We start from the raw sequence: 720 nt of genomic DNA, 5'->3' as shown, positions 1-720 counted from the left end.
TGTGCCCACCCGCCACTCTAGATGTATTAATAAGAGAGGAAGGGGGAAGACACACACAAACCTACTCACACACACACTCACTGTCAAACACACATGCCAGCTCACTCACATACAGTGCCTAGTGAAAGTCTACACACCACTTGCTTGTCCCCGGCAGGGACTGGTGAGTTTGTCAGGATCAAAATAAATATGAAACAAGCAAATTCAAGGTAAAAAGTTAGAGAAAAACCTGCCTCAGTTTTCTGAATACCCTGGTGTTATGACTGTCTGATAGAGTTTATTTTACAGCAAGACAATTACACCAATATTAATGCCAAAGACACACCAGAATGGCTTTCAAAGTGGTGTTGAGTGTTTCTGAATGGTCCAGTCTCAGTCCTGACAAAGTGGTGTTGAGTGTTTCTGAATGGTCCAGTCTCAGTCCTGACAAAGTGGTGTTGAGTGTTTCTGAATGGTCCAGTCTCAGTCCTGACAAAGTGGTGTTGAGTGTTTCTGAATGGTCCAGTCTCAGTCCTGACAAAGTGGTGTTGAGTGTTTCTGAATGGTCCAGTCTCAGTCCTGACAAAGTGGTGTTGAGTGTTTCTGAATGGTCCAGTCTCAGTCCTGACAAAGTGGTGTTGAGTGTTTCTGAATGGTCCAGTCTCAGTCCTGACAAAGTGGTGTTGAGTGTTTCTGAATGGTCCAGTCTCAGTCCTGACAAAGTGGTGTTGAGTGTTTCTG

This window comes from Oncorhynchus mykiss, chromosome 7 (assembly GCF_013265735.2).
Source record: "Oncorhynchus mykiss isolate Arlee chromosome 7, USDA_OmykA_1.1, whole genome shotgun sequence".
In the NCBI taxonomy this organism is placed as follows: domain Eukaryota; kingdom Metazoa; phylum Chordata; class Actinopteri; order Salmoniformes; family Salmonidae; genus Oncorhynchus; species Oncorhynchus mykiss.
This window is presented reverse-complemented; position numbering follows the sequence as displayed.